Below are 27,306 nucleotides of genomic sequence, written 5' to 3' on the forward strand. Positions count from 1 at the left end.
CGGCCGCTTCCTTCCCTCTCCCTTCCAATCTTCCCATCCCTCCACAAGGCCCCTGTTCAGCATAGCAGGTGAGGCCGCCTGGGCGAGGTACTGGTCATTCTCCTCAGTTGTATCCCCGACCAAGAGTATGAAGCTCCAGGACACTGCCCTTGAGGCGGTAGAGGTGGGATCCCTCGCTGTGTCCGAGGGAAAAGCCGACCCTGGAGGGTAAACAGATGATGATGATGATGATGATGATGATGATGATGATAAAAAGCGTCACACACGTACACTTTGCTCTGAATCATGGATATGCTTTTCGGCTAAGAATAGGAGAGAACGAATACAGACTCTCTGGTTACCCCCCTCTTAGCAGCCTTTTACGACGTGCAGGATGCACAAATAATGCATCCTTTGACTCCACCCAAAGGGGAGATAAAAGAGTTCCAATAAATCGAGGAAAAAATGAGTAAGAATGGCAAAGCTCATGAATTGTGAGAAAATGAAAGACCTTCCACATTTCGTAAAATAATAATTAATATTGTATAATATTATTATTAATATTGTTATTAGGGTGTCTACAAAAAAGGTCCATATCTTTGAAAGCAGAGCTGAGGCATTACTGGCCGTGAACAACATGAAGTTATTTTCGGTTGAAAAAACAAAATTTTCTCCATCAGTTATTATTATTATTATTATTATTATTATTATTATTATTATTATTATTATTATTATTATTATTATTATTATTATTACAGGAAGTTGTTACCATCCTTTCCATCATTACGTTCTTTCTTTCACATCTCATTAACATTTAACCCAATCTCATTATCATGATCATTAATACAGTTAATTAGTATATGCACTGTTATATTTTAATTTGTAAAGTAGACTGTAATTGGGGACTTGTTCGCTGTTGCACGTTTTTCATTAAAATAAATAAATAAATAAATAAATAAATAAATAAATAAATAAATAAATAAATAAATAAATAAATAAATAAATAAATAAATAAATAAATAGTCAGCCCTGCGGTGTAGGGGTATCGTTCCTGTCTCCTAGTCCAAGGCCTTGGGTTCCTTTTCCGGCCAGTTCAAGGATTTTAATTCTGAATTGAGGGGTAGAACGGGGTTCACTTGATACGATATTTTCTCAAGCTCTTAGTTACAGGAAGAAAGTGCACAGTGGGAAGTTGACGCTTTTGACCTGGTGTACATAGACGAACACTGGTTGCCATAGTTACAACGGTGTTCGGAAATTAATGAATCTAGTTCCAGATGGGCCCCCAGCCTAAAAAAGGCTATCTATATTAAAATAATATTAATTAATAACACACTTCCAGTCACTCGAGAAAACTCTTGGTGCTAGAAATTTTGATAAACCGAGATTCCCCGTACGGGCCGAAATTGGAGCTATTACCAGCGTCTGAATATCACAGAAGAAGATGATACATGATCGGCGGCGGTTCGTGCATGAAGATATTTTGGGCACTACCCCGCCATATTTTCAAAAACACTTCACGCAATTTCACTCTGCAACTGATTACATAAAGAGATGGACAAATGTACTTAATATAATATAAGAAAAATTTATTTTTACTTCAACCTATTCAATACAGTACAAGATGTTAAAGTATTAGTTAAATATCGTTAAAATATTTGAGACATGTTTCGCCCCTTCTGTGGAGCATCATCAGTCTAATCAATACATCAGACATCTGGTTGGAAATTATAAAGATATGTTGCAATGAGTGAATACATTAGAAAACATTACAAGATCTTATCATTAACAAAATATCAAAATTGATGAAAAAATGTTACACTAGTGAACACGTTGGTGAAGTTTCACATAAAACAAGGCCGTCATGCATACAGTACTGACAATAATGGTAGTTTAAAGTCTTATTTGATGGTTAGTTCGAAGACAGTTTAAAATTTATATACAAATATTGTGAATGCGTGCAGAATACATATGATTACAATTGCTGCACACGTATTTTACATAGCAAAATGTTGTGGAAAAGCATTACAAATTTGTATTAGTTTACATAAAAATGTTTTTTTAAACCTCAATATTACGTTCTTGATGCAGTTTAATCAGAATTAGCTTCAAGATGTGAAATTTTGTATGTGACATTATGACCAGCTCATGTAAAAATGTTGCATTACGTCGTAATTCAACTTGGATATCTATGTTGACTAATTATATTTTAGACTCAAAAAATTAGTTCGCCGAAGTATCCATGGCTAATCACCTCCGTTGGGCACTCTATGAAGACGGAGTGCCTAGTGCATGTAAACAACAGTTGATATTTGGTTCAAAATGAATTTAAGTTGAAATAAGTTGGGCGGTTGAAATGTCGTTAAATCTTCCCAAATTGACTAGTGTTTTTAAGTTTTTCCGTGTGTTTCTGTTGTTGGAAAATGGGATGTCAGTTTGTTGGTTGAATGGCTACTATTTTAACTTATTTCAACTTAGGCGAACTAACTTTTTGAGTCTAAAATATAATTAGTCAACTTTCTGCACAATTGAGGAAATTGCTTAATCAGTGAAACATTGCAGTGCCATAGTAGCCGTAATTGCAGTATCTGTTAGCCTGTTAATCTGTGTGTATAAATACAATTGTAATGTAATGAATGAATGAATGAATGAATGAATTAAATAATTAATTAATGTTGTGGTGCAAGCAGATTTCTGATGATGATGGTGATTGTTGTTTAAAGGGGCCTAACATCGAGGTCATCGGCCCCTAATGGTACGAAATGAGACGAAATGGAATGACAAATTAAAAGTCTAAAATTCTCTACTGACCAGAATTCAAAGCGTGAGAACGAAGAATGAATGGATGGACATGAATTTAAAACAATCAGTGGATGCGACCCGCAATGCTTTAAATTCAAACAAACTGACGTAAAGGAATAGGATTACTGACCAAGGGACTGCTGCTATAGCATAACACTGAAACGATGATGCTTGCAGTCTAAAGGGGGTCCAAAATCCAAGTTATCAGCCCCTCATAACAGTACTGATCGCTAGGAAAGTAGAACCATGGTATTTGTCCTGTTGCGGTACTAATTAAAAGTAGCAGACTTGTATTCCACACATTATTGTACTACTCAGAGGTTATGAAATTCGACATATAATACAGACGTATGTTTTTCTCACTTTGCGGCGCCATACAGGCAACGCAGACCTATGGTGTTCATCACATAAGAGTACTAACCACAGGGACCTTCCACTATCCCGTGGTGTACGTCATATAGTGGGTACTAATCATAGGCAAGGCAGAACCATAGTAGCTATCATCCCATGGTCCCGCTCATATGGTGGTACTAATCACAGGTACTGCAAAAGCCGACCGCACGGTGCTCCTGTGTGCTACTAATCACAAACCTATTTGGTACCCAATATAGTGGTACTAAGCGCAAGTAAAAGCGACCCATGATGTTCTCCGCGTGGTGGTACTAATCACAAGTAGTTTCATGGTTCCAAGACAATCATCCCTTGGTCGCCCCTTTTAGTCGCCTCTTACGACAAGCAGGGGATACCGTGGGTGTATTCTTCGTCTGCATCTCCCACACACAGGGGGTTGTGTGTTTGGTCCACGAGAGGCATCTTATTTCCCTCAAGTCCGCCGGTAACCCGGTTAGGACCTCCCTATCCGCCACCTGGGACGCGCCACGTGGGAATATCACCTCTCCCCCCGCTAAGCCAGCGTAGTAGGTGCGTGGAAGCAGATTTCTATTCAGTCAATACCATTTATTATTCTTTCGTCTCTGCCAGCTATGGACCTCGCTATTTCAACAGTTTTCTGTCTTGAGCGCACAGTAGTCCCGCATCCTTCTTCGGTGAGCTTCCTTCCGTTCTTCGGTCCACGTCCTGCCTGTCTTCATTTTAGGTAGACTCTGTAGACCTTCAAGGTTCTTCTTTAAAAGGTCACGAATGCAAGATGTCATTACTTAAGATCCCCAATTCCTGTAAATCCTTTTCCACCTCGATGAACCAGACCCAAATAGTTTTCTAATTCGTAAAGTGGGCAAAGATTCGACTGGGCTATCTTTCTGGTCTCATTGGTGTTAAGTGACCATAGAAAGGCATCCTTCTTTTCCTAATAGTCCCTGTTATTTTCTCCAAATGCAGATATACTGTAGTTCATGATTTTGCCTTCTCTTATTTTCTCCATTTTCCTTTATTGGGCCAAAGACATCTTCCTTTCTTTGTTTTCTAGTTGTTCTGCCAGACCTTTCTTATTCATTGAGAGGCATTGTGTTGCATATAGAGCTTCAGGTCATATTTCATTACTGTACAGTAATGTCTAAGCTTGTACTTGAGAGATGTTTACCGTTTGTTTTAGGTATCTTTGGTGAGGTGGTAGGCCATTTCCGTCTTGTTGATTCTTGATTTGAATGCCTCTTTCTCAGAAATATTTATATCCACTCGCCTAGGCATTTGAGATTCTCTGCCCATTTTAATAGTATTGTTATTATCACGAGTTTTGCCCTCTAAGGAGCACGCAGAGCCATTATTTATCACTGGACTTCTTGTTCTTCTGATCTTCCCAAACTTTCTCATCCTTTCACTATGGGCTGGTCCTTCTCTCTTGTGTCCAAGCATTTTTGAGTTTCAAGTTCCTGGCTGTTGGGTTATTGGATGTGAACTTATGTTAATTGATTTTCTGTCTGAATGTGTTCCATGTAGTTGCCAGTGGGTCAATATTAATTTCTGCAAGGTCGCTTTGAGTGTCCACCAACCAGCGTAATTTGGTTTGTCGGGTTCCTTTAGTGATGGAAAATATATTTTTGGCCAGTCGTCCGTTCGTGCTGTGTCCGTAAAATTTCAAACGCCTCTTCTGTGCAACTGATGTGAGGAGAATCGCTCAGTCATAGAATAAAGTTCCCTCTTGGACCTTGTGTCAAAATATCTTTCAGAGTCCTGTATCTGCCGTTCTAACTTATTTGTATTCACTTTATGTCCTCGATGTTGATGGTGAAGGATGACGTCTGAATTGCGTTGAGTTCTTGGTAGTGGCGGAGTTGGGCGTTGGTAGAGAGAGATTCATTATTATTATTATTATTATTATTATTATTATTATTATTATTATTATTAAATCTAAAATCATCGTGGTACTGGTCAGAGAAAAGTGGACCTATTGGGAGGGGCAAGAGATGGCGGCACGGCTCTGCCAGAGTAAAATGTCACGAACCGCCAGTGTACACGATATGGACTGGTAAAAGATCCGAGCACACAGACCCTGTTGGCCAATAACCACAAAAATACATAAAACATTTTAGGATAAACATGCGGATGATGTCATCAAACAATCGGCGACGTCTCACGCAGTTCCCTCTCTTTGAATGGCACGCAAGCGCTACTCTAACAAGTAAGTGGTTGTTTACTCAACAGATCAGCTTCTGTGTTAAGTGCCTCTGTCAACCAGGTTACAAATTGCTCCTGTGTGTAGTGATGGGCAGCTGAGAGCTACCCACTCGGACTTGGAGCTGGCAGGTATCAAGTCCAAACAAACAAAAAAGAATAAGGAAAGTACAGTCTATGGGTATATCACTGCTCAGCATGCACATACGCTGCGGTTTCTGCCTTCACATCTCAAGTTTTCTATATTACATGGAAGTCAGAGTGTAGCTACGTACGAACGAAGGAATAAAAATGAAAACACACAAGAATTAACGTTCTAGGTACTATACGAAACTTAAATCTTTGTGCCACAAAACCTGAAACACCCAAATTCCCTAGAAAAGTCAAACAATCCTGGAACTACACGAAAAGGACGAGCTGGGGTGAGCAAACGTCCTCCTTTCATTATTTATGTTTTACGTGGTTTCCCAGTTTCAGTAGCTTTAACTTTGTTTTGGACACTTCGACATACAGTACCGGTCAAAAATTTAGGACCACATTGAAAAATCACGAAGCTCCATCTAGAACCTACAATTTTGCTACTAGACCTCTGTATTTTTTTCCTGATCTTTTGCATCTAATATGATATACATCGCCTGATTTCAGTGATTTACGCCAAGTATTGTATAAGTTATACAATTTTAAATGTTATAAGGTCACATCAGAAAGTCAACATTTTTGGAAATATTATGTACTGTATCCTCTAATTGGTTTCAAGTATCACCACCAAGATTCTTGTAGAGACTTAGCAATAGTTAGGGGTCATTTTAGTATAAATATGAAAATTCCGAAAAAATGCGGCACCCATTTTTGTGGGTTTATTTTTTTCTCAAACCAGTGCTAAAATAGTCAATTTTTCCTTGTTCTTGTCATAGGTCTCAGTGTGAACTATCGACATCAGAAACGTATTCTTGGATGCCATCCACAGAGTGCAAATTAAACTGTCAGGGCAGATAAGTTTGACGCCGATAGCTCACACTGAGACCTTGGGCCATACATAAAAAGGCAAAGAAAAATCAAAAATTTTGGCCCTGGTTCAAAAAAATAAAACACGAAAAAATCGGTGCCGCATATTTTTGGAATTTTTATATTTATACTAAAATGGCCCCCACCTTTTCCTAAGTATTCAGTACATTATATTACCAAAATCTTTGATTTTTTGTTGTGACCTTCCAAGAGTTAAAAATTCATAACTTCTACAGTACTTGAACTAACTCAATGAAATCAGGCGACATATATCCTATTAGATGTGAGATATCAGAAAGAAAATTACAGCGGTCTAGTGGTACAATTTTAGGTTCTAGATGACATTTCGTGATTTATTTATGTGGTCCTAAACATTTGACCGTTACTGTAATCAACACTTACAAATTGTGTTATAGAACTTTATTATATCTCATTTACAGCAGAACTAGTTCTGGTCTATTGTTTAGACCATCTTCAGCTACAATGATAAACTTAACAACTATACATTACAAATTATAAACAATGATAAAATTTATATTTTATAAAATTTTCTTGTTGATGTCTTCAAGAATTAAAAACCACAATTTAAATGTTCATTTTGTAACATTATAAAATCTCTGTTGTTCTCCTACAAATTTGCGAATACATTAAAATACAATCTAAAACCTTAATTTTCAATCAATGTTTTACACCAATATTAATAATGACTATTTAATTTTTGCGCTACTCAGTTGTATCTTCAAATGAAAGTAGCCTCGTGATTTACACTATAATGTTACTGATGGATAAGTGCAAATGTGTAAAAACAATGTAAAATACGTAAGAGGCAACAATCTCCCGGAGGGAGTAACAAGTATAGTCTACCTTCACAACGACTATGCTACGGGGTTTGCATAAACAATAGGGGTACGGCCCATCAAAACGCCTATAATTTATGTTACTCTTGCTACATTATGGAAGAGCGGGTGGCCGACACTTCCTACTAACCAAATTAGTTTGCAATCTAAGCGGTTACTGCTTAAAAATCCGGGCCCTACAGATGAGTGTTGTCCAAGGTAGAAGTCCTCGAGCAATTTCTAGTTGTTTCAGAAACTAGCCAGTCATCTTGTAACACACCGGCAAGAAGGTCGACACGGGAAAGAAAGAGTTCCTTTCACAAAATTCATTTTTGGGAAACCAAATGATAAAACGTGGTCTGTTTTCTCATTTTCATGCTGGAGCATTTGACTCATAAAATTCTGTCCGGCAGGTATTTATTATTTGCTATTAAATGTCTGTCTATTTGTATATTATTTTCTTAGTTCTTCAGCTTCCTACTGTTTTCTCTGTTGCAAAGCTATTTTTTTTAACACTTCCTCTGTATCAGTACATATTCTGGATACCCCTGTCAGAATACGTCATTTACTCACTTGGTTATGTGATGCACATGTGCTCTGATTTCGTCAGTTATGAAATCTTGCAATGCAAGCGCAAGTTGCACCAGTCCATTCATGTTCTTCCTCCCTTCCCTTGCTTTCGGATGAATAAAGACGGGTATTCACCAAAGTAAGCTTGTAGTGCTGCCAACACGGTGGTCTTCCCACTAAATCGAGATATTTTTGTTCTTCATCAGTGTCTAAAATTCAAGAAACAGTGGACAGTGGAAAATCTAGATTAATCTCGTTTATGTCGATATATTTTTTGGTTTCTCGTTTTGTAAATGAGGAATTATTATTTAATAAAATAATGCCATATTTTTATAATTTACTTTCTACACTAAAAATAAATCAAGCTCAGTCGGGGCTGGAGAATTCTCGGCGGATTTTCACCAGTCAAGCAACGCTGGCTGCGGTATTACACAGTTCTGTTTCTGTATTAGTTCGGTTCGGAGCTTCTGAGTAAGGGGAGTGTTTGTGGTTACACTATGAAATTTGAATAATATCAGTATGTCATCACTGAAATGTGGGGAAACAAAAAGGGGAAGGTACGTTCTCGGAGAATTTGAAACAGGAGTTTAGGAGAAGGACGTAAGGAAAGTTCGGGCAACAGAGGCAACATTGGAATATCCCACTGTTTCTCACCATCAGTCGTATAGGTCTATGGACTGCAAAACAAAGTTGAATAAAGTGCTGTTTGCAGATTCTGAGATTGCTAACAAAATAATATACGTTAGAATAAAAACTGAAGCTATCATAAACAATGTATTGCTCCTCATTCCACTGGCATTGTCACTAAATTTATCATAGAGAATGAACGTGGAGAATGTTTGCCGTTCGTGGATGTTTTGGTTTCTAGGAAATCAGATGGAACTCTTAGGTCATTCGGTTTACCGTAAGCCCATCTATACGAACAAATACCTTAATAGGTCCTCTCATCACCCTATTACCATCCTTGCCAAAAGTGTGCTGTGCTTAGCACCCTGATCAGCCGAGCAAGGGAAGTTTGTGAGGAAGATAAATTAAACAGTGAGTTTGAATTCCTAACCAGAACATTCCTGAGCAATGGCTACTCAAGGATACAGATAGGCTAAGTGCTGTATCCTAAGTCAAAAAAAAGACTGTCACGTGATTCTCGTCCTTCGAGCCTAGCCTTCTTGCGGTACTAATCAATCTGTTAAGGATAGGATTGGTAATATTCTCAGATGGTACAATATCAAGACCATTTTTAAGCCTAATATCATCATAGGCAATTGCTTGCGATCTGTTAAAGAACCTATTTGTATAAAGTGTGCTTAAATATACAGTTCTTGCTCCCGTGGGTCGGTTTACGCTGGTCAAACATGTAGGAAGGTGATGATGATGATGATGATGATTGTTGTTTAAAGGGGCCTAACATCTAGGTCATCGGCCCCTAATGGTACGAAATGAGACGAAATGGAATGACAAATTAAAAGTCCAAAATCCTCCACTGACTAGAATTCAAAATGTGAGGACGAAGAATAATTGGATGGATATGAATTTAAAACAATCAGTGGATCCGACGCGCAATGTCTCGCATTCACAGAAACTGACGTGAAATAATAATATTACTCACCAAGGGACTGCGTCTATAGCATAATACTGAATCGAAGATGCTTTTAGTCTAAAGGGGTCGAAAATCGCTAGGAGTGTATAACCATGGTATTTGTCATTCTGCGGTACTAATCAAAAGTAGCGTAGACTCGCGGTATTCCACACAGTATGGTACTACTCACAGGTAAGGAAATTCGCGTATGTAATACAGACCTATGGGGTTTCGCACATTGTGGCGCCATTTACAGGCAACGCAAATCTATGGTGTTCATCACGTTAAGTGCACTAACCACAGGGACTCGCACTACCCTTGGTGTTCCTCATATAGTGGGTACTAATCATAGGCAAGCCAGAACCATGGTGTCGCTCATATAGTGGTACGAATCTCAGGTACTGTAGAAGCCGCCAACGTACTCTATTGCTAGTAATCACAAACCAATTTGGTACCGAACATAGTGGTACTACGCGCAAGTAAAAGCGACCCATGGTGTTCCCCGCGTGGTGGTACTAATCACAAGTAGTTTCATGGTTCTAATACAATCATCCCTTGGTCGCCCCTTTTAGTCACCTCTTACGACAGGCAGGATATACCGTGGGTGTATTCCTCGTCTGAGTCCCCCGCCCACAGGGGGTTGGGAAGGTAGCAACAAGGGTCAAGGAACATCGCAGGTACTTACGTCTTTGCCCGCCAGAGAAGTCTGCTGTGTCAGAACATGCCATACATAATGACCATCAAATCAGTTTTTCTGCAACTTCTGTCATTTATAAACAAAAACACTGTATATCTAGAATCATTCGTGAGGCGATAGAAATTGCTGAACAGCCGAATAATTTTAACAAAGGTGACGGCTGTATACTGAGTAGATCATGGCTACCGTCCATACTTAACTCGTCTACATCTTTCTCCGTGACTCTGGAGGCCCTGGAATGAACTATATTTCTAACAGGATCTATCTTGAGTCTGGTTACTATGGAGTGACCGTTGCCAATACATTATTTGTTATTGCTCTGAAGACGATCCTGGTCGCAGGATCGAAACGCGTCAGTGGATTATAAACATTACGCTACCTAATATCCCCAAATTAATATTATAATGTTATCACAAACACTGAATAAGGTAGTTAGGAGTGGGGATTTCAAACATTTTCCTATAATATATTTCGACTATAAACAAAATGGTATTCTTAGAACTACTTATGAGACAATATTATATTATTCTTCCCAGACTTTAAATAAACATAATATTTCTACTAAATGCGTTGCTTTTAGTGGTAAACATGTACATGTTGGAGGGTTTAACCGTAGAGAATCAAGAAAAGTATTTTCAGCACTTAAGACAAATTTAATGAACATGTAAGCGGGGTTGAATATCCAGCATATGTACTGCGTAATTGTTTGCAACACGGTCCTAATGCACTGCTAGTTGATGAAGACAGTATAATTTTGAAAGTGTTCAATTATTTCCATATGTATACAATTCACACAGAAGAACTCAAAGATTACTGAGAGTTTGTTCAAATGAATACTGCACTGTTATGTATCAGCGGTTCGTCAGAATGCAGGAAAGAAACTTAAAACATATTTCCACTTGAGGAATGTTAATAACTTCGTTCCTCTCCTTGCGAGCATGTCACTGGATGACACTGTGCATTGTTAAGCAGTTTGCATGACAGACAGGAGTAGCTCTCTCTACGTACATCCGGTAAAGTAGGATGCTTCAACGAGTGCGATGACATTATTGTCTTTGTTTAGCACAGCCTGAAAAAGAGTACGTACGTTCCAGTAGCAGACATTCAGAGAATGACAGCACCATTACTAGGGAGCATATTATTGTATATAGAGTGAAGATGAAGTCTACAGACAAACTTTCTGAGGTTGTCCAAGGGTACCTTCTAAGTATAATGGTGTAAGGGACCCTTGGTCTCCGGTGCTAGTCCAGTAGAACCTCATTTATCCGGATCCAATTAGTCCGGAGTTAGCTTAATCCATGCAGCCGTTTAATAATAATAATGATAATAATAATAATAATAATACATAAATGCAAGCTCTGAAATGGATTAATACGACCAGGATGAAGCAGGTGATAGTGAAATTTTCGGACTCTAAACATTGTCATTAAATACGTTGAAGGTAACAACGATGAAAACATATCTGCGTATTACGAACATTTGAGGCATCTGCGTGAGTTAATTATTAAAGAAATTAATGTCAAAGGAAGGCAACAAAAGATAAGCAGTTTCTTCAAACCAGCAAGCGTGCAAAGTGTGGTCAGTGAAGGTGTGTCTTGATTGCCATGTTCTAATTCTGTACTGCACTAGTTCTGTATTTTTAGAGCCTAATACCGTATTGCAGTCCGGCTCCATGGCTAAACGGTTAGCGTGTCGGCCTTTGGTTACAGGGGTCCTGGGTTCGTTTCCCGGCAGAGTCAGGAATTTGAACCATAAACGGTTATTCCTGATGGCACGGGGGCTGTATGTATGTGTCGTCTTCATCATCAAATCATCCGCATCACGACATGCAGGTCGCCTACGGGAGTCGAATCAAAAGACCTGTACCTGGCGAGCCGAACTTGTCCTCGGACACTCCCGGCACTAAAAGCCATACCCCATTTCATTTCACTGTATTGCATTATATCTCGTATAACCTTTGTATTTCTTCCATTTAAAATACTGAACTGTACACATTCGTTTTTACTGAACAGAGTGCTTAAATATGAACCTTGGCTCATTTCATAAGTTGTTTTGTTAAATCCGAAGTTTCATTAGTTCGGACAACCTAGAGCCTCAATTAGTTCGGACTGGTGAGGTTCTACTAATCGTATTTCGTTTGGTTATTTGCTCCAGTTAGCTTTTTATCTGTATTGCACTGAAAATAATAAATGCTAGTTCTTGACAAACACTGGGATGTCGGAATTTTGTCCCGCAGGAGTTCCTTAACGTATCGGAAGCCAACGATGCCGTGATCATAGTGATCGAAATTCTGAACAATACCTGTAAGGGAACAGTTCTGTATTTGTTACGTACTGTGCATTACACTGATAGAACACATTGAACACACTGTGACAAAAGTGCATGTGTTTCGTCTGAGGGTAGTTGCATTGCTCTGTGTTTTGTGTTGTACGTTTTGTTTATTGCATATTACAGGTTTTGCATTACTCTGTTTATTGTGCTGTACGGTTTGTTTATTGCATATTACAGGCTTTGCATTACTCTGTTTATTGTGCTGTACGGTTTGTTTATTGCATATTACAGGTTTTGCATTACTCTGTTTATTGTGTTGTACGTTTGGGCTATTACATATTGCAGGTTTTGCATTACTCTGTTTATTGTGTTGTACGTTTTGGCTATTACATATTACAGGCTTTGCATTACTCTGTTTATTGTGCTGTACGTTTTGGCTATTGCATATTACAGGTTTTGCATTACTCTGTTTATTGTGCTGTACGGTTTGTTTATTGCATATTACAGGTTTTGCATTACTCTGTTTATTGTGTTGTACGGTTTGGCTATTGCATATTACAGGCTTTGCATTATTCTGTTTATTGTGCTGTACGGTTTGTTTATTGCATATTACAGGTTTTGCATTACTCTGTTTATTGTGCTGTACGGTTTGGCTATTACATATTACATGTTTTGCATTACTCTGTTTGTTGTGCTGTACGGTTTGTTTGTTGCATATTACAGGTTTTGCATTACTCTGTGTTTCATGTTGTACGGTTTGTTTATTGCATATTACAGGTTTTGCATTACCCTGCTTATTGTGCTGTACGGTTTGGCTATTGCATATTACAGGTTTTGCATTACTCTGTTTATTGCGCTGTACGGTTTGTTTATTGCATATTACAGGTTTTGCATTACTCTGTTTATTTTGCTGTACGGTTTGGCTATTGCATATTACAGGTTTTGCATTACTCTGTTTATTGTGTTGTACGTTTTGGCTATTACATATTACAGGTTTTGCATTACTCTGTTTATTGTGTTGTACGGTTTGGCTATTGCATATTACAAGTTTTGCATTACTCTGTTTATTGTATTGTACGTTTTGGCTATTACATATTACAGGCTTTGCATTACTCTGTTTATTGTGCTGTACGTTTTGGCTATTGCATATTACAGGTTTTGCATTACTCTGTTTATTGTGCTGTACGGTTTGGCTATTGCATATTACAGGTTTTGCATTACTCTGTTTATTGTGTTGTACGTTTTGGCTATTACATATTACAGGCTTTGCATTACTCTGTTTATTGTGCTGTACGTTTTGGCTATTGCATATTACAGGTTTTGCATTACTCTGTTTATTGTGCTGTACGGTTTCTTTATTATATATTACAGATTTTGCATTACTCTGTTTATTGTGTTGTACGGTTTGGCTATTGCATATTACAGGCTTTGCATTACTCTGTTTATTGTGCTGTACGGTTTGTTTATTGCATATTACAGGTTTTGCATTACTCTGTTTATTGTGTTGTACGGTTTGGCTATTGCATATTACAGGCTTTGCATTACTCTGTTTATTGTGCTGTACGGTTTGTTTATTGCATATTACAGGTTTTGCATTACTCTGTTTATTGTGTTGTACGTTTTGGCTATTACATATTACAGGTTTTGCATTACTCTGTGTTTCATGTTGTACGGTTTGTTTATTGCATATTACAGGTTTTGCATTACTCTGTTTATTGTGCTGTACGTTTTGGCTATTGCATATTACAGGTTTTGCATTACTCTGTTTATTGTGCTGTACGGTTTGGCTATTGCATATTACAGGTTTTGCATTACTCTGTTTATTGTGCTGTACGGTTTGGCTATTGCATATTACAGGTTTTGCATTACTCTGTTTATTGTGCTGTACGGTTTGGCTATTGCATATTACAGGTTTTGCATTACTCTGTTTATTGTGTTGTACGTTTTGGCTATTACATATTACAGGCTTTGCATTACTCTGTTTATTGTGCTGTACGTTTTGGCTATTGCATATTACAGGTTTTGCATTACTCTGTTTATTGTGCTGTACGGTTTCTTTATTATATATTACAGGTTTTGCATTACTCTGTTTATTGTGTTGTACGGTTTGGCTATTGCATATTACAGGCTTTGCATTACTCTGTTTATTGTGCTGTACGGTTTGTTTATTGCATATTACAGGTTTTGCATTACTCTGTTTATTGTGTTGTACGTTTTGGCTATTACATATTACAGGTTTTGCATTACTCTGTGTTTCATGTTGTACGGTTTGTTTATTGCATATTACAGGTTTTGCATTACTCTGTTTATTGTGCTGTACGTTTTGGCTATTGCATATTACAGGTTTTGCATTACTCTGTTTATTGTGTTGTACGTTTTGGCTATTACATATTACAGGCTTTGCATTACTCTGTTTATTGTGCTGTACGTTTTGGCTATTGCATATTACAGGTTTTGCATTACTCTGTTTATTGTGCTGTACGTTTTGGCTATTGCATATTACAGGTTTTGCATTACTCTGTTTATTGTGTTGTACGGTTTGGCTATTACATATTACAGGCTTTGCATTATTCTGTTTATTGTGTTGTACGTTTTGGCTATTACATATTACAGGCTTTGCATTACTCTGTTTATTGTGTTGTACGTTTTGGCTATTACATATTACAGGCTTTGCATTATTCTGTTTATTGTGTTGTACGTTTTGGCTATTGCATATTACAGGTTTTGCATTACTCTGTTTATTGTGTTGTACGTTTTGGCTATTGCATATTACAGGTTTTGCATTACTCTGTTTATTGTGCTGTACGTTTTGGCTATTGCATATTACAGGTTTTGCATTACTCTGTTTATTGTGCTGTACGTTTTGGCTATTGCATATTACAGGTTTTGCATTACTCTGTTTATTGTGTTGTACGGTTTGGCTATTACATATTACAGGCTTTGCATTACTCTGTTTATTGTGTTGTACGTTTTGGCTATTACATATTACAGGCTTTGCATTACTCTGTTTATTTTGTTGTACGTTTTGGCTATTACATATTACAGGCTTTGCATTATTCTGTTTATTGTGTTGTACGTTTTGGCTATTGCATATTACAGGTTTTGTATTACTCTGTTTATTGTGCTGTACGTTTTGGCTATTACATATTACAGGCTTTGCATTATTCTGTTTATTGTGTTGTACGGTTTGGCTATTACATATTACAGGCTTTGCATTACTCTGTTTATTGTGTTGTACGTTTTGGCTATTACAAATTACAGGCTTTGCATTACTCTGTTTATTGTGTTGTACGTTTTGGCTACTGCATATTTCAGGCTTTGCATTATTCTGTTTATTGTGTTGTACGTTTTGGCTATTACATATTACAGGCTTTGCATTATTCTGTTTATTGTGTTGTACGTTTTGGCTATTACATATTACAGGCTTTGCATTATTCTGTTTATTGTGTTGTACGTTTTGGCTACTGCATATTACAGGCTTTGCATTATTCTGTTTATTGTGTTGTACGTTTTGGCTATTACATATTACAGGCTTTGCATTATTCTGTTTATTGTGTTGTACGTTTTGGCTATTGCATATTACAGGCTTTGCATTATTCTGTTTATTGTGTTGTACGGTTTGGCTACTGCATATTACAGGCGTTGGATTATTCTGTGTTTTATGTTGTAGGTTTTAGTTATTGAGTATTGCAGAATTTTTCACTGATATGAAAGTATTTTCACAAGCTCGCCTGGTGGGCATGATTGTTAAGGCGTTGAAGTCTAAACGGTCTGACACCGAGATTAGCCGTTTCGAGTCCCGCTGGTCGAAAAATTTTCACCATCAGAATGTTGGTCGACAGGATTGGGGAGGTGGTGGTATACAATTTCTAATCACTAGATTGCGTGCCAAAAGCCTGGATTAAATTCCCAACCTCTCCGCAGTGCTCATATGGAGTGAGGGTATATGACGCTGTTGGTGGTGATTCGTCCGTCGGACTGGGACGTTAAGCCTTGAGCAGACTCCTTGGTCTATTCGACACAATTAGGATATGCGCCGGCACCGGGTTTCACCCTCCCCCTTCATACTACCAAATATCATGTCATTCATTTAATCTCATTTAACTCTTCTGATGAGGTTGACGTCAGGAAGGGCATCCGTCATAAAAACCCGCCACGACAGATTCATCTCACCTCATACCCGAGCCCGTAGAGAAACGGGACAAGGGTTGGACAAACAATGAAAGTCCTTTCATAGAAACAAGGGTGAGTGGGGGTAACAAACAAGTAAGTCGTAATTACATTATTACTTTGTAACGAGCTACTGGAGACCACGGGTCCTTTGTACCAATATACTCAAAAAGTATCCATGAATAACCTACGAAAATTTGTCTGTGGTGTTAGGCTTCCAGCTGTAACTTGTTTTGAATTTTCTAGTCTATTTTTGGAATAAATATATATATTTACAACTTTGCTTAACGTTGCACCGACACAGGTAGGTTTTATGGCGACGATGGGACAGGAAAGGGCTAGGAGTGAGAAGGAAGCAGCCGTGATCTTAAGGTTCAACCCCAGCATTTGTCTGGTGAGAAAATTGGTAACCACAGAAAACCATCTTCAGGGCTGCCCACTATCTCCCGAATGCAAGCTCACAGCTGTGTGCCCGTAACCGCACGTGCAACTCTCTCTGTCTGGACGGGTTTCAGAGATGCATTGGCAACATGGGACGTGCCAAATCCTGTAACACCTCTCTCACTAGAATGTGTTGTAATTTCTTCTTCCTCCATTCTAGTGCTGTTTCACGGTGATTTGGAAGTGGTACGATGTAGATTTTTGATAGAATCTCGGGAGGAAGTGAGAAGCAACCGGAACTAATAGCAGTCCAGATGCAGACCGGAAGCGAGTGGTGCTGCTTGAGTTACTTCTCTCCAGCAGGTAGCAGCAGAGGTCACATTGTCAGCAACCACAACTATCTGAAGCTCAACAAGTACTGTTCAATTCGAGACCCCCCCATTCCCTTCACTAACAGAATCACACGGGAATTTTGTAGTCAATAGAAACGTTTTCATTTGCACATAAGAAAAAATAATTTAAAATCTTCATTCACTCTTAGGATGTCCAGAGAAAACCTATGAGGAAATGTCCATGACATCCTTCCCGTTTGGTGGTTTAGTTTCCTTCACATTCCCCCTTCCTCACTGAGAGATTGAAACCCTACCAAGCGATAAAATAATCAACTATTATAGCATCTTACGACCTTCAATGCTGCCAAATAGCATAAAAATTTACTATCGCTCAAGAAATAGCCGATTTTCTGTCTTTTTTACCCTTTATTTTTACCTCTTAGGAGGTGAAACTTTCAAAATGTTTTCTTATATGTTAACAGTCTTAAGATGAACCTCTAAATAAATTCCATAAATCGGAAGAAAATCGGTTTTGTTCAGTGCGTTCTCCCATTGCTGACTTATGGGTGTGAAACCTGGACAGTGAATGTGTTTACAAACTTATATCTACTCTGCAACAATCTATCTATCTATATCTATATCTATATCTACGCTATATATGTCATTGTATGTATGTGGGTGGCTGGGTGGGTGGGTTTGTACCACATCTCCTCCTAAACCATTGGAGCGATTTGAACCAAATTTGGTACACTTATGACTTCGTATCAGGAAACAAACCGCGTGGGGGTAAGACACCCCAAACACCCTTAGGGACTGGGGGGCGAGGGGGTTCAGGTATAAAAATAATCGAATATAGTGTCGAATCCATATTTTTCGGGGTCGTTGAGATGAATAGTGAGACTCCGGATATTTTATAAGTCCAAGTTCACCCTACTTTGGGCTGGGGGGGTGGCGAGGGGGGGTGATATATAAAATTAATCCAAAATAGTATCGAATACATAGTTTTCGGGGTCACAGAGGTGAATTGTACCCTTCGCATTTTTAGTATCAGGAGACAAACCACGTGGGGGTAGGACAACCCAAGAAAGCTTAGGAGCGGGGTGGGGCGAGGGGGTTGAGATAAAAATATCATCGAAAGTAGTGTCGAATCCATACTTTTCGGGCTCACTGAAATGAATAGCAACACTCCAGAATTTATTAATGCCCAAGTTCAGCCCTCTTCGTGATTGGGGGGTGGGAGCGATGGAAGAGTGATATATAAAATTAATCGAAAATAGTGTCGAATACGTAGCTTTCGGGATCGCCGAGGTGAATTGTACACTTCGAAGTTTTAGTATCAACAGACAATCCACGGGGAGGTAGGACACCCCAGGAACCCTTAGGGACGGGGTGGGGGCGAGGGGGCTGAGATATAAAATTCATCGAAAGTAGTGTCGAATCTATACTTTTCGGGCTCGCTGAAATGAATATTGACACTCCGGAATATTTAATGTCCAAGTTCAGCCCCTTCGGGGTGGGGGTCGATGGGAGAGTAATATATTAAAAAAAAATAGAAAATAGTGTCGAATCCATAGTTTTCGGGATCGCTGAGATGAATAGTAACACTCACGATTTTTTAAAACTCAAAGTTTAGCCCCCTTAGGGAGGGGGAGGTGGGAGTGAGATATAATAATAATAATAATAATAATAATAATAATAATAATAATAATAATAATAATAATAATAATAATAATCTAATACACTGCTGAATCCATAGTTTTCCGGGTCGCTGAGATGAATAGTAACATTCCGGATTTTTAAAGTCCAACTTCAGCCTCCTTTGGCATAGGTGGTGTGAAAGGGTGAAAAAATAAATTGTAAAAAATGACCGAGATAATGGATGTGTGTATGTTCCAGTACGACTTTCAAGTATGACTTACTACCTGAAAAGCATACTGTGGGAGTAATACGCCCCTAGAACCACTAGGGAAGCGGGTGAAATATAATCCATATTAATAAATTGTCGTCAGTTTGGCGCGATCTATATGTACTGTACTATATATATAAATAAGGCATAAAAATGAAAACAGACGTGAGTTAATGAGACCATTCTAGGCATCTTAGAATCTTAAAACTTTGTACCAGACAAGCTGATGACTTCAGGATCCCTAGAAAAATCTAAAATTCTCAAAATTCTCTGAGGGGGACACGCTAGGAGTTTCAAATCTGCATAAGAACAGAGTCGGTGAAACGATAACCTATAGGTTTCATGGGCTTAAACGTTTCCTGAAAGTCCTAATTTTTAACCCCCTTTCCCATATCAAGATCGCAGCACAATCTCCCAGACGAGTCAGAAAATTGAAATTTGGCAAAATTATAGCTTTTATCACGTAACCGACGGAAAATTTACGAGATGTTTCAAAATGTTATTTTTTACCCCCCGAAAAATCTCGAAATATGGAGGCAGTTTTAATAACGGTGCAGACCTTCCTTTCGAGGTATTTGGTGGCTAAATGTTAAGTCGTATCACAAAACGGATGACACAACCTCACTTCAATTTGGAGTGATCTACAACTTTGGTCCTATGACTTTTTGTCGTATCTCTATCCCTTATACGTTGAATTTGGCTCTATTTCTGGATTTACGTCAATTTTGCACTTTGTACACGTGTAATTGATGGTTTAATTCACTTACAGGAAAGATGGGATCATCAAATTTTACGCCCGGCTCCATAGCTAAATGGTTAGCGTGCTGACCTTTGGTCACAGTGGTCCCGGGTTCGACTCCCGGCTGGGTCGGAAATGTTAACCATCATTGGTTAATTTCGCTGGCACGGGGCTGGGTGCGTGTGTTGTCTTAATCATTTCATCCTCATCACGACGCGCAGGTCGCATACGGGAGTCAAATCGAAATACCTGCACCTGGCGAGCCGAACATGTCTTCGGACACTCCCGGCACTAAAAGCCATACACCATTTCATTTCATCAAATTCTACACGAATATTGGCCCACCCAGTAGTCATATGTGAGCCAAATTCTATGTTTGAAGATGTCGCATAAGTATCTGAAAAGTAATTCACTGTGTGAAAACCTTGCACAAATGTCACCCTATTCAACGTTTCTAAATGAATTTTACCTTTAAATAGACGAGATACGAGGAAATATCATAGGAGGCCAGAGGCGTCTTTTCGTACAATCCGTTTTTTCGATATGATGCACCGTTTAGCAGCAGTTATTCTGTAAATAAACGTAACCATGCATATACTTCCGTATGTCGATCTACATTTATTCATTTAAGTCGATTTGTAGCGATCTAGAAGGGGTGTATCTGACATTGTAATTACAAATCAATAGTGACTGTCAGCAGGAGGGCATCTGCTGTTGTAATCAGTCCTCCCCACACCGACTTTAACTGGCAGTAGGGATGGGGTCCTCCTCCAACGCCTGTATACCATTGTAATGAATAATTCCCTTCTCGATTTGACTAGCAGAAGGCAAAACTCTTTTACCTGATTCTCTTTATCATTAGGTATAGGTGCCCCCTTGCAAGGGTGCCCCCGATTATAAACAAATTTACCCATCAAAATGTGCCTGACATTACGCATAGTGAATTGCGGTAAACAAGTGGACCTGTCGTTATCATCACAACTCCGCAACTCGCACTTTACATTGGAAACAACGTCTGCGGACCTCCCTATGCTTTTTCTCGGATAACGCCAAGAGACATGCAATTTAAAAATTCTTATTCTCTTCATATAAAGTAATTTACTTCGATATCCGTATACAATGTAGAATACCGTAGAGAAGCATGGGTATAAATGCTAGTCTTTATATTAAAAGAGTTTACTAAGAACAGCTTTGACAAATCCGTCTGTACGTTATACTGGACCGATTTGCTTTATTTTTGTTCTATTCTCTCCAGAATTACCTGCCGGTGAATCGCGAGACATTGATAGGTCTCTAAATTCATCGAATATTGAGTAATCATAAAATCAAATCAATAAATGAACACTCCAACACATTCCAATACATTCTGTACTTAGCAGGTTGCTAAGCAACTAACACTTTCATTAATATTCTGATATATGTGCCATTGCATGCAGCCATGTTTGATTACTACCTCTCAAGCCACAGAGTATGCACTTCCTCTGATCACGGAAGAATACTATTCCCTGATAGATACTCTTTGATTTTATAACCTTTACCACCAACGGATTGCAGAGCATTCTTAATAATTTACATGATGCTGAGAGAAAAGAGTTTACGTACAAACAGACCCCATAATGACATACGCCTTAGACATTATCTGGAAGCACCTATCGAAGGATAACCTAGCTACATTAGAAATAGTGAAGTCCATGTATCTTAGAAAAATTCTCCGCCTGGCATAAAATGCTCCTTCGAGACTAACCTATGAGCTCATAATACAACCGTTCTATATAGAAGAACCCCGATTATAACTACCAGAGTCTTCTTCAACACAATAGCAAGCTTTGCATCAAGAACTGCAGGATAAAGAAAGATAATATATGGATAGATTTTTAAAAACAGACTTCTGTCTACGAAGTGCGGCTTCTTATTAAACGTTCATAAAACCATTGGAAAGGGCAGGCAAACCACTATGAGTACGACAGGCATATCAAGACGAGTTATCTGACCTAGTGTCCGGCTCCATAGCTAAATGGTTAGCGCGCTGGCCTTTGGTCACAGGGGTCCCGGGTTCGATTCCCGGCAGGATCGGGAATTTTAACCAACATTGGTTAATTTCTCTGGCGCGGGGGCTGGGTGTATGTGTTGTCTTCATCATCATTTCATCCTCATCACGACGCGTAGGTCGCCTACGGGCGTCAAGTAGAAAGACCTGCACTTGGCGAGCCGAACATGTCCTCGGACACTCCCGGCACTAAAAGCCATACGCCATTTCATCTGACCTAGTTATAGCGAATGCTGCGGAGCAACACGAGTCCTCTAGTTCTCTTTTGAATTAATTGTTTCGTTTTTAAGGTACAGATACCGTATGTTTCCTTTTTCGGGTAGTTTATAAATTACCAAAATTAGTTTCGGCAGACTGAAGAACTCAACAGATATAAATTAAGTCGAAAGTGAAAAGTGATGACTTCAGATATTACAAACGATATGCTAGCTCCATCTTTCTGTACCTTCCTTTTTTTCCCTTCTTTATCAAGTCTATTCAGCTGGACCCATTTCCCTAGATATTTGAATTTATTTCATCTCTTGATTTTCCAATACTTTGTTCCAAATGCTTTCTTTTTATCATGTTTGTACTCATCTTTTTCGTATGAGATCCAGAGTCCTGTTTTCTCTGGGATTTCGTATAATTTTTCAAGCATTATTTGAGCTAGTAATACCATATCATCAGCGAACGCTAAGCAATCTACATTCAAACCTAGCTTCTTTGTGCATTACTAAAGCCCGGATTTTTATGCAGCAACAGGTTAGATTGCAAACTACTGTAATTTTGTAAAGAGTGTCGGCCACCCACTCTTCCATAATGTAGCAAGAGTAACATAAATTTTAGGGGTTCTGAAGGCCTACCCCTAATGTTTATGCAAACCCCATAGCATAATCGTTGTGAAAGTAGACTATACCTGCTGCTCGCTTCTGTAAGTTTGCGTACTAACCTACGAGGTATTAATGCATAAAAATCCGGGCTCTATACATTGCAGTATATTTTATAATGAAATATTTAAGGCATAAAGTGTGGTTAACAATGTAGCATACAGCTAAACTACCCGTCAACAAAAGAAATGTAACTTGCAAATAGGGAACAGTTTCAGTACAGTGGCTGCCAATAAAATGCAGTGTGAGCTGCAAACTTGGCACGACTGCAACTCCTCCTCCGTCACAGCGCAATGGGATGCAAACAAAGCCGCTTTCCTCCACTGACATTTTCGAGGTATATAATTCTGTCGAAGGTGTGCATATGCTTCACTCAAAATAATGAACGACTTGGCAATAACGGAACTAGAAGCCTATCCTGTAACCTTGGGCAAGCAGAAGATCAGCGGAGGATTTTGCAAGTCAAATTATAAGGGATTCTTCGTCCACTATATTCAGATTTCTAATACTCAGAGACGCGAGACGTAACTATTTAATAAATCCTCTCTCTCTCTCTTTCTCTGTGTGTGTTTCTCTCTTGTGTCAATTCGTACGAAAAGAGAAATGTTCGTCTTTATATACGGCGATATAGGCTGACACAAAAGCCCTTTAACATTTCACGTAAAACTGGAAACAGAGATTTAATAATTGACACACATGATTGGCATGATATGAGGTTTTAGTGACACAAAAATGATGTACACAAAATGACCAACAGATGTTGCTGTACAGCAACATGTCAGGTACAAATGGCCACACATGCTTGACATGACATGGTGTTTTATACCAACAACCAGTGCACAAAGAGGCCAATAGATGGCGCTGGACAGCAACACATCAGTGATGGCGTATGAGACCCGTGTATGGTATAAAAGGAGCTATCGTGAGAGAGGGTGCCAGGTGCACCTGCAATGGCGGCAAGTCATGCTTGGCCTCCGCGGTCTCCCGACCTCAATTCGTGTGATTATTGGTTGTGTTACTTGAAATAGCAAGTCTATCGCGATCATGCAACTTCATTAGGGATGCTGAAAGACAACATTCGACGGCAATTTCTCCGTCGGCGGATGCAGAGTGTGTCTCGGCCCACAAGTGGCCACGGCACTTCGACCGGCCAACCGAGCAGATGAGGGGCAGCACGGCTCTACCGTGGCTCTACGCCTCTGTATTTAGGAGACTGAGAAGGGACGATCCCCACCGTCGATTGTCCTGAGAATAGTTTTCCGTGGTTTTCCATTCTCCTGCACTAAGGCGAATACCGGGACAGTTCCTAATATAGACTACGACCGCCGAACTTCTCACTTTCTCCGATACAAATCTCCTGGCCTGAGAGACGGCGTCACCGTCTAGGACGCCCGTCTCCCCGTTCAGGGGAGGAATGAAAGCATTTAGTAGTAGGCCTATATAGGAGGAAATTTCTCACCTTACCTACGGATATGCTGTACAGTGCTGTCCACAACATTGTCCCTCGACTAAAGGTATTCTTGTTGAATGACGGCTGACATGTTGAGAATGTGTTATAAAGAACATCGTCTTTGCTGAACCCCGATTGCTATGCTAATTATTGCTTGTGTATGGTATGAAGCACCATCTGTTGTTCATTTTGTATGCTTTATTTTGGTATCAATAAAACCCCAAGTCATGCCAATCACGTGTGTTAATTATTACCTCTCTGTCTCTAATATTCCGTGAAGTATTGCCTCGTCAGATGTTAAAAGTACTTTTGGGCCATCCAGTACAATAATAGCTAAAGTACACCGTGTTCTCCGTACGGAGTTATGAACAAGAATTAAAGCGGTTAATGACGCAAAATAAAAGGTCAATTATAAACTCACTAAATACGCAAGTCTAAACAGATAGAAACACGAAATAGAAGTATAATACGATGGTGATAATGAAAATTGCCCACAACAGTTCTCAGGTATGGATTAGCACGCTTTAACACTCTCAACAATACAACTGTAGCCTCCAAACGTTTTCCGCAGAATGGCCCGTTCATTCTTCAGCTGACTTGTTAACAAACGAACGGCTTTGCACGAATCAAGACGGACATCGCTCCGCGTGACTCCTACTTACGCCTATTCATCAGTGAAGGCGACCACAGTCAAAAACATAAGAAAGCTGAATTTTCCTGAAAACCACTAGAGTTACGAAGAAAATTCATAGGACGTTTCTTGTTGAAAATTTAATTTTAAAGCTACTTGGTGTTAATTTTTTTCGATAAGGGCAACCGAATACCCGTTATTTTAGTTGACGTAGGTCGAAAATTGCCCAAATTTGGGACATACCCCTGTAAAATCCCTTACTAATTCAAAATGGTGAAATATACCAAAATCAAATGTATCTCTTGCTAGACTCGGGATTTCAATCTCTATCCCTACCAACTTTCAGCTCAACCTGCCCGGAAGTTTTCAAGCCTATCTCGAACAAACAAACATCATATAATTTTTATTTATAGTATATAGTCTTACAAGAGTCCAGAATCAGTCTTTTGGTAGTCGGTGCTTTACGAGGATCTTTTTTTAAAGTCCCATCTGTATTCACAGTATTTCCCTTAATGTTTTAATAACGAATGTAGTGTCCTAATTTTTTGTATTTTCAAATGTTTAATTCTGTGTTAATAGTTGAATTTTTTAGAGTTTAATATTATAGACTACCGGTATGTTGAATCATTTTTTTATGTACCTAGTTAAAATGTGCCCTTGTGGCAATCCAGAATATCTGTAAAGTTATTGAGTTTCTAAATAAATAAATGACAGAAGGGGTTCAAGCTAGCGACCTCCAACTTGATTACGGAGCCTACACGTAATGTGTCACACTCTACACCACCGACGTAAGCTTTGTAATGAAGTGGGAGGGCGAGAATTTGAACCCCTTTCATAATTTAATGCATGATATGATGCTCTTATTGGATCGGTGGAGGTTGCTTGACGAATCGTAGAACGCACACCCTTCCCCATTCCGAGGCGTTGCCAAATTCGAAGTCCCACAACGCCCAAATGATGCATTACCGGACATAGCTTTCCACTTGAAAAAATACCTGCCAGTGAATGAATGAATGAATGAATGAATGAATGAATGAATGAATGATGGAATAATCAATCAATCAATCAATCAATCAATCAATCAATCAATCAATCAATCAATCAATCAATCAATCAATCAATCAATCAATCAATCAATCAATCAATCAATCAATCAATCAATCAATCAATCACCAGTGATCTGTATTTAGGGCTGTCATCCACGTGGCAAATTCCCTATCGATTTTTTATCTAGTTTTCCTTAAATTGCATCAAGGAAGTTTAAATATGTATCAAAAATGTCCCTTGGTAAATTATTCCAGACCCTACTTCCCCTTTCTATAAATTAGAGAGATTATACTGTTCCTTAAATTGCAGCAAACAAGTTTAAAATGTGTCAAAAATGTCCCTTGGTAAATTATTCCAGACCCTAATTCCCCTTTTTATAGATTAGAGAAATTCTACTTTTCCTTAAACTTCACCAAACAAATTTAAATTGTATCAAAAATATCCCTTGGTAAATTATTCCAGACCCTAATTCCTCTTTCTATAGATTAGAGAAATTCTACTTTTCCTTAAATGGCATCAAAGAAGTTTAAAATGTATCAAAAATATCCCTTGGTAAATTATTCCAGACCCTAATTCCCTTTCTATAAACTAGAGAAATTCTAAGACCACCGAGAGATACTAATGGGATATGAAAGAAAAGAAAGAAGGAAGAACTTTACAGACACACAGCAAATATCAATACAATGCGGAAAGGAAGGTTGAAATTCTATGGATATTGTGAGAATGAATGAGAACCGATCGATGACGATGATCTGCAAGTACATCGTAGGATTGGAGGCTACAACGAAGTTGGTGGAAGAGGTCAAGAAGATGTTGAGGAAATTCGACCAACAGCATATGTGATCAACAATGGAAATGAGACGTTCGAAGAGAAACCACCAAACTAAAGGCCCAAGCTGATAATATCCGAGGAGCTAAGACATGCTCGGCTTGCCAGTTGCAGGTCTTTTTATTTGACTCCCGTAGGCGACCTGCGCGTCGTGATGAGAATGAAATGATGATGAAGACGACACACACACACACCCAGCCCGCGTGCCAGTGACAGTAACCAATAATGGTTAAATTTCCCGACCCTGCCAGGATTCGAAGCCGGGACCCCTTTGATAAAAGGGCAGCACGCTAACCATTTCGCCGTAGAGCCGGACCTGAGGAGCAGAGAAAGATCAGAAATGAGAGAGTGAAGAGGTTCAAGAAAAAAGAAGAAAAAGAAGAAGAACAAGATATACTTTGATTATATGCGGTCTATATTTGGCCAAATTCAGATTTTAAAAGCTAATATTTCCCCAATTTGTCCTCTTGAATTCCAACTTTATTTTCATAACATGATCTTTTCTACATTAAACAAACACCATTCGTCTACTAACGTCATTCCACGCCATCTCTCCAGTGACAGTTCGTAACACTCCGCTTAGTTAAGCAGCTCGCCTCCT

This window comes from Anabrus simplex, chromosome 11 (assembly GCF_040414725.1).
Source record: "Anabrus simplex isolate iqAnaSimp1 chromosome 11, ASM4041472v1, whole genome shotgun sequence".
Taxonomy (NCBI): domain Eukaryota; kingdom Metazoa; phylum Arthropoda; class Insecta; order Orthoptera; family Tettigoniidae; genus Anabrus; species Anabrus simplex.